General features: G+C 53.1%; 1 protein-coding gene across 1 annotated transcript in view; it reads left to right on the top strand.

Moving 5' to 3' along the window:
* The window catches only part of LOC113840937 (latent-transforming growth factor beta-binding protein 4-like), a 187013-nt gene that overhangs the window by 94872 nt on the left and 79183 nt on the right, over positions 1 to 12958 (top strand). The gene's annotated exons all lie outside the window — the stretch shown is intronic.

Raw genomic sequence — 12958 nt, 5'->3', positions numbered from 1 at the left:
CCCCACCCCAATGTCCCCATCCCATCCCAATGTCCCCACCCCAATGTCCCCACCCCAATGTCCCCATCCCCACCCCAATGTCCCCATCCCCATGTCCCCATCCCAATGTCCCCATCCCTGTCCCCATGTCCCCATCCCCGCCCCCAAGTCCCCATCCCCATCCCCATGTCCCCCATCTCCCCAGGCACAACTTGTGGCCATTTCCTCAAGTCCTATCATTAGTTATCTGAGAAAAGAGGCTGACCCCCTCCTCATCACAACCTCCCTTCAGGAAGTTGTAGAGTACAATGAGGTCTCCCCTGAGCCTCCACTTCCGCAGACCAACCACCCCCAGCTCCCTCAGCCGCTCCTCACAGGACTTGTGCCCCAGGCCCTTCCCCAGCTTTGTAGCCCTGCTCTGGGCACACTCCAGGGCCTCGATGTCCTTCTGGTACTGAGGGGCCCAAAGCTGAGCACAGCACCTGAGGGGCGGCCTCACCATGTAATACACAATAAATGTTTGTTCATTGTCTTTTGTATTATAAAAACAAGGAGTTCCGTTTGAGGAGCGGGAGTTGCGAAGGCTCCCTGCTGAAGTAAGGAGCTGGATAATACTTGGCTAGACACTATGAAAATTCTTTTGCTTAATGTAACAAAAAAGAGAACCCCCCCCCCCTTCTCTCCTTCTGCATCTCAGTTGCCTCTTTCGTTCAAAGACCCTGCTGCAAAGCTCATGTAACCATCTCCTGATAAGTTGTTAAACTAGTGTATCAACATCTTGCCTTCCTGTCTCACGCTGGGCCAACATGACCAACTAAAAAAAGAAGTTGAACCACAACGCCGAGGAAGACTACGGCCTTCATCTTCACGACCAGCAGAGGGACAGAGACGACCCCCTAGCAACAGTGCACACAGTCGCAGAATATACCAGGATGTGCTGCATAATCCCGGAATTACCAAGATATAAAAAGGGACCCTGGGGGGGGTGAGGTGCGTGCCGTTGGTGGAGCCGAGACTCCGTTGCCGCCCAGCGCTGTTTTGCTTGCTGTTGCTTACTCAATAACTTCCTTTCTATTATTAATGCAATGCTCTCTGAAAATTAATTAAGGGGGCAACTTATAACACTGGGGAGCTCTGCTTGGGCATGGCTGGTGCGGCTGGTGGCGAAAGTGGGGTGGCTGGCGGGCAGCCTGCGATGGCAACCGATTGCGTTGCCCTTCACGGGCACCAGGCCTTGCAGCTGCCCCTGAGCAGCTCCTCTGGGAAGGATCCAGCGCTGAAGCATCTCACAGTGCTGGGAGCTCCCTTCACATCGGCCACGCTAATGCTGAAATTCCTCCTGTCCTCCTCCCTGCCAGGCGTCCAGCCAGGTGCGGGAGCACTCCATCTGCCTCTTCCAAACCGTGGTGGAGGCTGTGCTGCGGCAAAGGACGAAGAAAATGAAGAGGACAGGTCACAGGAGCCTTCTCCCACTCTACTTTCACATGAGAGACCAGAGTGAGAGCGTAGCAAAGGTACAGATCTCAGAGCTGAGCAGTTATGTGGGCAAGGGTGTGCTGATGCCACAGGGTTGCTCTGGGGGATCACAGAATTTCTAGGTTGGAAGAGACCTCAAGTTCATCGAGTCCAGCCTCTGATCTCTTGCTGTGATCTCTGGGATCTCTCTCATTGTGAGCTGCCTCCGATGGTGGCTGTCCCGTGGCCTTGCCTTGGCCACTGAACCCAGTGCACGCTGCCCCCCACCACAGCCTCCCATAACGCGCTGGGAAAGGCTCGCAGCCCTGCCAAGAGGAGGGGACAGAGGGTCTCCTTCCCAAGGCTGTGCTGCTACCTCCCAACCTCTGCTGCTCCGCAGGCCTCTGGGGAAGCTCTCGCCGTGGCTGCAGAGTTTCTGCGATGCAAGGAGCTGAAGCGCTTGGCCCAGACAGAACAGGCGTGGAGGATCGGGGAGTGCTTGGTAAGGACCCAACTTGGTTTGCCCCAGCTGGGCAAACGCGCCCGGCCAGAGCCCGCTGCCTGCAGCCGCATCCTCGCTCCCTTCCTGCCAGCACAGAGCCCCAGGGGGCTCTTCTGCAGGCCCCTCTGCCCTCCCTGCCCCCAGGATGATGGAGGAGACCCTGGAGAGGGTGTGCAAGCCCCGTGACCCTGCGTTCTCTCTCTCTCCAGCTGCAGCAGGACAGAGGCAGAGTAGAAGAATACCTGCAGCAGAGCCAGCCCTACCTGCAGGACACTCAGACCGACTTGCGACTTGAGGCCGTCAGATTCATTGGTGAGCCCAGCCCCTGGGTCCCTCTTGGGGCAGCCTTTGGCAGCCCCAGGCACTTCCCTGGCAGTGAGGCACAGCCCTGTTGCCCCCAGAGCCCCCCGACTGGGCCCTTGCTCCAGGGTGCAGGAGGGGGCACAGCCTGGCTGGCCAGGCCAGGGGCTGCGCTGCTGGGAGCGTGCTGGGGAGCGGGGCTCTGATGGGGTCTCTGTGTCTAGGTCTTGCTGCGCGCTACTGCGAGGACCAGAGCGAGGAGAAGCTGAATGAAATCCTCAGCGGTGAGTGAGGGCAGTGGGGGGTGTGCTAGGGCTGGGGGGACAGCGGCAGAGGCCCCCGTGCCTTGCCCTGCTCCAGGGAAATGCTTCGGGGCGGAGGAGCAATGCAGCCATAGGAACGAGGGAGAGGAGACGGGGTAGCCTGTGGTGTCAGGGAATGGCCTCCCAGCCTGGAGCTGGGCAGTGCCGCTGAAAGGGTTGAGTGTCCCTGAGGAAGAGTCAGGGGAAAGGGCAGTAAGGCTGACAGAAGGTGGGAGCCTGTTGTAGAGCACGCAACCAGGACGAAGAGGGAGATGAGACAGCCTACAAGCAGCTAGGAGCAGGGTCACGATTGCTAGCCCTTGCTCTCATGGGGAAGCACAATAGCGAGAGGAAAGAGTCCAGGAGATTCCTGGAGTGTGTGAATCCTCCCAAGGGATGGAGGCAGGTGGTGAGGGAACCAGCTTGTGAAGGTGCCCCACTTGACCTGTGGTGCGCAGGTGGGGAAGGACTGGTGGCTGCATTTGGGACATTGCTGAGCAGCAGCTTTCAACGGATTCCTTTGTCCCTCCTGCTCCTCCTGGCCTGGGGAAGAGTCGAGTGGGGCTGGCATGCTCTGCAGGGGATGCCTGGGGATCTCTGCAAGGAGTGGGTTTTCATCTCTGCTCTTCTTTCTTTTGCAGTCCTCCAGCCTTCATATAAAGACCCGGAACCCATGGTCCGTTCCCTGGCAGTTCAAACCACCCTGATCCTGATGTCAAGGCATAAGGCAATGTCAGGACGGAGATTTCCACTGCTGTGTTGCTGCTAGCCCCGCAGCAGTCCTCAAAAGAGCAATATATATTTTAATAGAACTAGGTTGTTGTCTCGTTATTCCAGCAGCTCCTTCACAGTGACTCGGTGCCATGACGCTGAGCTAACTTGGAGGCCACCAAGGACGTCTTTTCCCTGGGCCCGGTGACTGCATGGCGCCTACTCAACCAGTGAAAGAGTCACAGAACCCTTGCGCTTGGAAAAGGGCCTTCAGCTCAAGTCCAAGCGTCAGCTAACACCACCAGGCCCACCACAAAACCACGGCCCTTAGCGCCAAGTCCACGCATTTCATAGAATCATAGAATCATAGAATATCCTGAGTTGGAAGGGACCCTTAAGGATCATCAAGTCCAACTCTTGACACCGCACAGGTCTACCCAAAAGTTCAGACCATGTGACTAAGTGCACAGTCCAATCTCTTCTTAAATTCAGTCAGGCTCGGTGCAGTGACCACTTCCCTGGGGAGCCTGTTCCAGTGTGCAACCACTCTCTCTGTGAAGAACCCCTTCCTGATGTCCAGCCTAAACTTCCCCTGCCTCAGCTTAACTCCGTTCCCACGGGTCCTGTCGCTGGTGTTAATGGAGAAAAGGTCTCCTGCCTCTCGACACCCCCTTACGAGGAAGTTGTAGACTGCGATGAGGTCTCCCCTCAGCCTCCTCTTCTCCAGGCTGAACAGGCCCAGTGCCCTCAGCCGTTCCTCGTACGTCTTCCCCTCCAGGCCTTTCACCATCTTCGTAGCCCTCCTCTGGACACTCTCCAACAGTTTCATGTCCTTTTTATACTGTGGTGCCCAGAACTGCACACAGTACTCGAGGGGAGGCCGCACCAGCGCAGAGTAGAGCGGGACAATCACCTCCCTCGACCTACTAGCGATGCCGTGCTTGATGCACCCCAGGACACGGTTGGCCCTCCTGGCTGCCAGGGCACACTGCCGGCTCATATTCAACTTGTTGTCTACCACGACCCCCAGATCCCTCTCTTCTAGGCTGCTCTCCAGCGTCTCGTCGCCCAGTCTGTACGTGCAGCCAGGGTTTCCCCGTCCCAGGTGCAGGACCCGGCACTTGCTCTTATTGAACTTCATGCGGTTGGTGATCGCCCAGCTCTCCAACCTATCCAGATCCCTCTGCAAGGCCTTTCCACCCTCAACAGAGTCCACAACTCCTCCAAGTTTGGTGTCATCAGCAAACTTGCTCAAAATGCCTTCTATTCCTACATCCAGATCGTTTATAAAAATATTGAAAAGTACCGGCCCTAAAATGGAGCCTTGAGGGACCCCACTGGTGACCGCCCGCCAGCCTGACGCAGCACCATTCACCATAACCCTTTGGGCCCTGCCCGTTAGCCAATTGCTCACCCATCGTATGATGTTTTTATTTAGCTGTATGGTGGACATTTTGTCCAGTAGGATCCTATGGGAAACCGTGTCAAAAGCCTTGCTGAAGTCCAAAAAAATCACATCAGCTGGTTTCCCTTGGTCCACCATACGGGTGATCTTATCATAAAAGGAAATCAGGTTAGTTAGGCAGGACCTACCCTTCACAAACCCATGCTGGCTGGGACCAATGACTGCATTGTCCCCCAGGTGCGCCTCAATACGTTCGAGAACCATCTTCTCCATGATTTTACCAGGCACTGATGTGAGACTGACAGGCCTGTAATTGTTAGGGTCTTCTTTCTGACCCTTCTTGAAAATCGGCACAACATTTGCCAGCTTCCAGTCTACCGGGACCTCTCCAGACTCCCAGGATCGTTGAAAAATAATTGAGAGAGGTTCCGCGATGACGTCCGCCAGCTCCTTCAGCACCCGGGGATGAATCCCATCCGGACCCATGGACTTGTAGGGATCCAGGTGGAGTAGCAGATCCCGCACACGTTCAGGGTCGGTTGGGAGTTTGTCATCCCCACCGTCCCGGTCCTCCAGCTCGGGGCACCCTGGGTCCCGAAGCCCATCATCGGCATTGAAGACAGAGGCAAAGAAGGCGTTAAGCGTCTCTGCTTTGCCTATGTCATCGTCTGTGAGAAGACCTTCCCTATCAAGGAGCGGCCCTATGTATTCTTTAGTTCTCCTTTTTCCATTCACATATCTAAAAAAACCCTTTTTATTTTCTCTCACAGACACAGCCAGCTTCAACTCTAGGTGTGCTTTAGCCACACGAATTTTCTTCCTACAGACACGAACAGCATCCCTGTATTCTTTCCATGTCACCTGGCCCTCCTTCCAGTAGCGAAACACTCTCTGTTTCCGCCTAATCTCCATTAGAATGTTCCTGGTCAGCCACGACGGCCTCCTGCCCCGCCTGCCTGACTTGTGATATTTAGGAATTGCCTGATCTTGTGCTTCTAGGAGGCATCGCTTAAAGAGTGACCAGCAGTGGTGGACATCAAGGCCTTCAAGAGCAGCTTCCCAGGGGACCTTGCTGACTAGTTCCCCGAGCAGCCTGAAGTCCGCCTTCCCCATATCTAGGGATGAGGTTTTGGTGGCACTTTTCCTTCTGTCACCGTAAATTTTGAACTCAACCACTTCATGGTCGCTATGACCGAGGCGGCCACCAATCACCACATCTCCCACCAGACCCTCTCTGTTTTCTAGCAACAGGTCTAGGAGGGCACCTTTCCTAGTTGGCTCCGTTAACACCTGCACCAAGAAGTGCAAGGAGCTATTAAAGGAGCTATTTCTTTAATAGCTCCAGGCCTGGGACTCCAGCAGTGCCCTGGGCAGCCGGTTCCACCCTTTGCATGAAGAAATTCTTCCTGACATCCCATCCTGTGAGTCCACCTGTGGTAGGTGCGCCCAGGTAGAAGAACTGCTCAGCCTCCTGGCAGAGCTTCGGGAGGAGGTGGGCAGGCTGAGGAGCACCAGGGAGTCGGAGAAGGTTGAACTGTACTGTGCCAGCCCTGGGACAGATGCGTCAGGCAGACACAGCAGAGGAAATGGAGGATCCCCTACCCTCTGGCCATCAGGCAGAAGGAGTGCATCTCAGTGACGAAGGGATGGAAGTTTAGACCTGCTCGGGGCAGCAGGCGAACCCCTCCTTGCCTACCTCACCTTCCTTTCAGGTGCCCTGAAACAACAGACTCTGGAAGTAATGGACACACAAACGATGATGTGCATGAAGGTCCATCCAGGTTGGAGGGGTTTTCTAGGGCAAGTCAGCCTTCCCCAGTATCACGACCACCTCCATCAAGAAGAAGAGAAGGGTTACTGTCATAAGTGACTCCCTTCTGAGCAGAACAGAGGGCCGCATATGCCGGCCTGACCCAACCCATGGAGAAGTCTGCTGCCTCCCAGGAGATCAGGGTAAAAGGTGTTTCTGGAAAGCTCACTTGCCCCGTAAGGCCCTCTGAGCATCATCCATTATTGTTCTGTCCTGACAGAATCTTCTAAGTGGCACACCAAAATGGGAGGGAGTGTGCGCTAGCGAGATCCTTCGGCCTGCTCCATGCCACGCTGGGTACACTGGAGCACATTTGGAATGTTTCTGCACCGATGCACCCAGCATGAGGGACAAGCAGGAGGAGCTGGAAGCTTCAGCTCCATCCCAGAACAAGCGAGACTTGGTGTGCTGTGATGGACGGGTATGGGCTCTTCAGGAAGGATAGGCAGGGCAGGCGAGGCAAGGGGCTGGCACAAGGACGTGGCCGAGAGCTTCTGGGTAAGGATTAAGGGAGAAAGCAATCACTTGGATGTTGCAGTGGGTGTTTGCGATACCAATGAATTATTCGCTAAGCAACTAAGAGAGACCTCTCTTAGCTCAACTGCCCTTGTCCTGATGGGGGACTTCAACTTGCCAGACGTTAACTGGGAAGACCACACAGCTGATACAAGCAGGTCCAGGAGATTCCTCACACACCTTGATGACAACTCCTTGGTACAGCTACTGAGGGAGACAACAAGGAAAGGTGCCATCCTAGACCTGTTGCTTGTGTTATAAATGGCTCAGTCTTCAAAATAGGATTATAATCAAAGTTTACAATTTATTAAAGGAATAGAGGTAAGCAAACAGCGCTGGGTGCGCCGGGAGTCTCTGCTCCACCAGGACGCACACCAGTTACATCAAGCAGCTGATTTTTATGCTCCTAGGCTGATACATATTCATTACTACTTCTAAAAAAAATGGGTTATTATAATTAGCTTCCGGGATCCAAACCCTCCTACTGGAGCATGCGCATCAGTCTCTGGTGGTCCCCCTGGGGGTCTCTGGGGGTCTTTCATGCTGAAGGCTCGTAGTCTTCCTCTCAGTTTTTTTTCTTGTCCTTCCCCTTTGTACTCCTTGGCAGCATGTCAAAAGCTTACACAGCGTTCCCTGCAAGTTTTGTCTTCTAGCCATCCTTCAGCTTCTTTCTTCTCCTTAATCTCCTGGCCGCCTGGCCAGATATCAGGGGCTTGCATAGTGTCCCATTCAGAAGTCATAACAGTTACTAGTTGTTAGCAGTTGTTCTGAAACCCCCAGACATCAGAGACTTCAAAGAAAGAACATACAAACACAAATAGCTCTCTATTGACACTTCACATTTAAAAATCTTTGGCGATTGGAGGAAAACTGCCAGTACGCCTGCTTTTGGCAGGGGGGTTGGACCCGATGATCTCTTGAGGTCCCTTCCAACCCCTCCAATTCTGTGAACTCTGGACACGGGGAGGGCAGAGTTCAGGCTGCTCAGGGAACTAGTTCGGAAGATCCCCTGAGAAGCTGTTTTGGAAGGTATCGGGGTCCATCTTTTTAAGCACGACCTCCTAAGAGCACAGGAGCAGGCGATTCCAAAATGTTGGAAGTCAAGCAGGCGGGGCAGGAGGCCAGCTTGGCTGAGCAGGGATCTTCTTCTAGAGCTTAAGTGGAAAAAGAAAGCGTGTGGCCACTGGAAGCGAGGTCGTGTGACATGGCAGGGCTACAGAGGTGCTGTTTGCCTCTGTCAGGAGAAAAGTGGTGCAGGCAAAGCTCAGGGGTGAAGCTGGCTAGTAGTGTGGGCAACAACGCAGATATATACATTAATATGTGTATTGAAGATGTGAACTGCTAAAGGAGGGCTAGAGGAAACATTGGTCCATTACTTGCTGAGGATGGTCACCTCACAAACACAGACATAGGCGAAGCAGAGCCATTTAATGTCTCTTTTGCCTCTGTCTTCAAGAGCAATGATGGGCTCTGGGACCCAAGGGGCCCAGAGTTGGGGGGCCATGAGTGCGGTAACAAAAACCTCCTAGCCAAACCCACACTGGATGCATATGAGTCTACGGGGCCTGAGGGGATTCATTCCAGGGCTCTCAGAGGGCCGACTAATGTCCTTGTGAGACCTCTCTCAATTATTTTTCAATGGTCTTGGGAGGCCAGAGAGGTCCAAGTTGACTGTAGGCTGGCAATCATTGTGACAGGTTTCCAGAAGGGCAAGAAAGAAGAGCCCAATAATTACAGACCCGCCAGTCTCTCTTCAGAGCCTAGTAAAAATACGGAGAAACTCTTCTGGGCATTACTGAAGAACACCGGAAAGACAACGCAGTTGTTGATCACAGCCCACCCAGGTTCATGAGGGGAAAGTCCTGTTTAACAAACTTAATTTCCTTTTATGACAACATCACCCGTCTAGTTGAGCAAGGGATGCCAGGTTTTGGATTTCCATCAAGTTTTCAGTACTGTTTCTCTCAGTATCCTTCTGGACAAAATGTCCATTGTACAGCTAGATAAATACATGCGGTTTAGGGTGAAAAGTTGGCTGATGGGTTGGGCTCAAGGGGTTACAGAAATGGGGTTGCATCAGGCTGTTGACCAGTCCCTAGTGGGGTTCCCCAGGGTTCCACTTAGGGCCAGCAGAAGAGGCTGGAGAGCAGCCTTGCAGAAAGGGATCTGGGGGTTTTGGTCGACAGCAAGTTGAATACGTGTCAGAATTCAGCCTGGAGGAGAGTGAGGGGAGGTCTCCTGGCGGCCTGCAGCTCCCTCACGAGGGGAGCAGAGGGGCAGTGTGGCATTTAGGGGTGTAGCCGATTAACCGTTACGGGTCCGGTCAGATTCAGGGTCCTGAACTATCACAATCACAGATTCACCAATAACGCATGTATGAAATACAGAGGTGGCACAGGTGCGCAGCCTGGAAATGAACGCGTTACAAGGCACAAAGACTCTATAGAGATTCCTAAGTTTCCGCAGAGACACACGATATAACCTAGTGTTCAAATCTCACCCAAAGGCGTCCCAATGGGCGAGAAGAGAGGCTCAGCCCGTCGACTGATCCCAGGAGTCAGGAGGTCCTCAGGATGGTGTATTCCCTTGGGATGGCATCTCCCCTGATGGTGGTATCTTCCCTAATGATGGTACCTTCCCTAACAATGGTATCTTCCCTGACACACCCTCTCTCTTAGGCCAATTTATGAGGTGGAGCTTGAGTGACTCTAGTCAAGCATATTTTAGTTAGGATTGGTGAAAAGGTTTCTTGTCTCTGTTTAAAGTAGTAGGCTCTGAGAAACTCAGAGCACATGCTCAGAGAGGGGTGGTCGCACCTTGGAAGCAGGGAGCTTTTGGGATGGAGGTGTGTTTTGGCATTTTAATGATATTATAATTGTACTGGGTCTGGCTGGAATGTTAACTTTCCCGGCAGCAGCCCATACAGTGCCGTACTCTGGACTTGTAGCTGGAACAGCAGTGTTATCACACCAGTGTTGTGTCTACTGCTGAGCAGCAGTGGCACAGCATTGGGCCTTTCTCTAACCCTCCTAGGGGGTGGGCAAAAGGTGAGGAGAGAAACATCACTAGGGCAGCTGACCTAAACCGATCAAAGGGATATTCCATACCATGTGATGTCACACTCAGCAATAAAAGGTGGAAACAGGAAGAAGAGGGGAGGGGTGGGCTCTCGTTGAGAAGACGTCGGTCCTCCTCTGGAACACTGGCTGCGTGCGTTGAGGCCTTGCTTCAAGGACGCGGTCAATCATCGCTCATTTGTGGGAAGTAGAGAGTAATTTCTTTCCTCTGCACTTCCATATAGCTTTCATTTATTTTGTTGGTTTGTTTTCCTCCCTTCTTTTTATTTTCCCTTTTCCCCTCCCTTTTCCCCTTTCCCTTTTATTTCCCCTTAGTTAAATTTTTAGTTCATAGTAGTCTTGATTTAATTATTATAGTTATTTCCCTTTAATTAAATTATCCTTATCTCAACCCGTGAGTTGTTCTTTGCTTTACTTCTCCCCCTCCTCATCTAAAGGAGGGGGAGTGAGAGAGCGGTTGTGGGGTTTAGCTGCCCAGCAAAAGTACATTAGAATACAGCATTTGTCAAAACATGACAGGTCGTTGGCTCAGGGTAGCAAAAAGTGCAGCTTATCAGTCTCAGCGTGCACAGGAACAATCGAGTCCGCACCTGGTCACAGAGCCTAGCCGTGGTGTCTCCACTCCACTCTATGCTCCATGCTGTTCCTTAGAGCTAGCACACCAGGTTCCCCCAGCGCAATAGCATCTAAGGTTGGAAGCCTAGGGAATGCTCAGGTAATGCAGCTACGCCCTACCCTGAAAGCCTTTTCAATGCTGTGCATTTTCTTTAAGATGTGAATGTTAGTTTTATTTTCCTAGTTACTTCAGGCAACTGCACCACAGGCAGGTGCTGAGCTCTGCTCTCTGGGGACAGTGACAGGACCCGAGAGAACGGCACGGAGCTGGGACAGGGGAGGCAGAGGCTGGGTGTTAGGAAAAGGTTTTTCACTGAAAGGGTGGTCGGGCACTGGGACAAGCTGCCCAGGGCATTGGGCATGGCTCCAAGCCTGCTGGAAGTCAAGTCAAGTCAAGCGTTTGCACAACGCTCTAACATCCTCCGATAATGGGTGGTTCTGTGTGGAGCCTGGTGTTTGACTCAATGATCCTTGTGGGTCTTGTGTGGGAAAGGAATTTGTAGGTGGCTTTGCACTATTGCACACGTTCCTGAATTAGAGATAATGAAGAAATAATCGTAGAATCGTAGAATCTCCCGAGTTGGAAGGGACCCATAACGTTCAAGTCCAACTGCTGGCACCGCACAGGTCTACCCAAAAGTTTAGACCATGTGACTAAGTGCACAGTCCAATCGCTTCTTCAATTCAGACAGGCTTGGTGCAGTGACTACTTCACTGGGAAGCCTGCTCCAGTGTGCGACCACCCTCTTGGTGAAGAACCTCTTCCTGATGTGCAGCCCAAACTTCCCCTGCCTCAGCTTAACACCTTTCCCACGGGTCCTATCACTGGTGATTACGGAGAATAGGTCATCTGCCTCTCCACTCCCCCTCGCAAGGAAGTTGTAGACTGCGATGAGGTCCCCCCTCAGCCTCCTCTTCTCCAGGCTGAACAGGCCCAGCGCCCTCAGCCGCTCCTCATATGTCTTCCCCTCTAGGCCCTTCACCATCTTCGTCGCCCTCCTCTGGACCCTCTCCAACAGAGAGCCGGAGTCGCCAGGTCAACCCAGACCCGGCAAGGGGGGGGGGGAGGAAAAAAAACGGGGAAGGAGACGGGAGAGAGACCCAATCCATGCCGCGTGGAGCGGGGAAGTGGGGCCGTGTGATGGGAAGAGGGTAAGAGGGAAAAGAGGGAGAAAAGCGAGAGTGTTCTCCCCCGAGGGGGGAACGAGTGAACGGCAGGCAGGCGCAGGTCTGCGCGTGACAACTGCATCCCCTTGCCTTTCCCTCCTCCGCCCGGTGGTGGCAAGGGCGAAAAGTGACAAAAACTCGTGTCAAGGGCTGACTCTCAATAGATCGCAGCGAGGGAGCTGCTCTGCTACGTACGGAACCCTGACCCAGAATCAGGTCGTCTACAAATGATTTAGCACCGGGTTTCCCACGAACATGCGGGACACAACGGCAAGCATACATGCACCCAAGCCTTGAGCAGCCAGTTTCTCCGGGAGAATTCTGTGAGAAAAGGTGTCGAAAGCCTTACGGAGGGTTAGGTAGACCACATCCACAGCCATTCCTTCATCCACTGAGCACATTGCCTTGTCTTAGAAGGAGATCAGATTTGTCAAGCAGGACCTCTCTTTGATAACCACCTACTGAAATGGCCTGATCACCCGACTGTTCTTTCAGTGTTACAGAATCACAGAATCACAGAATTTCTAGGTTGGAAGAGACCTCAAGATCATCGAGTCCAACCTCTGACCTAACGCCAACAGTCCCCACTAAACCATATCCCTAAGCTCTACATCTAAACGTCTTTTAAAGACTTCCAGGGATGGTGACTCCACCACTTCCCTGGGCAGCCTGTTCCAGTGTCTAACAACCCTTTCGGTACAGAAGTTCTTCCTAAGATCCAAACTAAAACTCCCCTGGCGCAACTTTAGCCCATTCCCCCTCGTCCTGTCACCAGGCACATGGGAGAACAGGCCAACCCCCACCTCACTACAGCCTCCTTTAAGGTATCTGTAGAGAGCGATAAGGTCGCCCCTGAGCCTCCTCTTCTCCAGGCTGAACAAGCCCAGCTCCCTCAGCCGCTCCTCGTAGGACTTGTTCTCCAGGCCCCTCACCAGCTTCGTCGCCCTTCTTTGGACCCGCTCAAGCACCTCCATGTCCTCTTGTAGCGAGGGACCCAAAACTGAACACAGTACTCGAGGTGTGGCCTCACCAGAGCCGAGTACAGGGGGAAATGTGTTGTGTGATGGTACTCCGGATAATCTGATCCATGAGCTTTCCCAGCATCGTGGACAGAATAAC

The sequence above is a fragment of the Anas platyrhynchos genome, chromosome 33, assembly GCF_047663525.1.
Source record: "Anas platyrhynchos isolate ZD024472 breed Pekin duck chromosome 33, IASCAAS_PekinDuck_T2T, whole genome shotgun sequence".
Taxonomy (NCBI): domain Eukaryota; kingdom Metazoa; phylum Chordata; class Aves; order Anseriformes; family Anatidae; genus Anas; species Anas platyrhynchos.
Note: the sequence above shows the minus strand (reverse complement) of the source record. Positions and strands in the feature narration are given on the sequence as shown.